Here is a 383-nt window from a genome sequence, read left to right as displayed (position 1 = left end):
CTAAAGCTTAAGGTGTGTGTGTGCCTAAAAAAAAAAAAAAAAAGGAAAGGAAAAAAAAAAAAAAAAAAAAAAAAGGAAGGAAAAAAAAAAAAAAGGAAAGGAAGAAAAAGAAAGAAAGAAAGAAAGTAACTGAACATGTAGAAAAACTAGAATTTATTATGTTTCTTTTCTTTTCCTCAGGAAAATTTTTTTCTAGGCTGAAGAAGATGTAGAGAAATAGCGTTAAGTTATGTTTTGAGAAACTTACACTCTCTTCTCTTTTCCAATTTCTTTCCTTTCTGGAGCACAACTAGCAGCATAAGCTCTGTAGCTACAAAGTTCAGTTCTGAATGTGAATGAAAATTGCCTTAGGCATATTTACTAGTTCATAAAATTGAGTTAAG

Source organism: Galeopterus variegatus, unplaced genomic scaffold, assembly GCF_000696425.1.
Source record: "Galeopterus variegatus unplaced genomic scaffold, G_variegatus-3.0.2 Scaffold10013, whole genome shotgun sequence".
NCBI classification, from domain to species: Eukaryota; Metazoa; Chordata; class Mammalia; order Dermoptera; family Cynocephalidae; genus Galeopterus; species Galeopterus variegatus.
The sequence above is the reverse complement of the archived record's forward strand: the minus strand, read 5'-3'. Positions refer to the sequence as shown.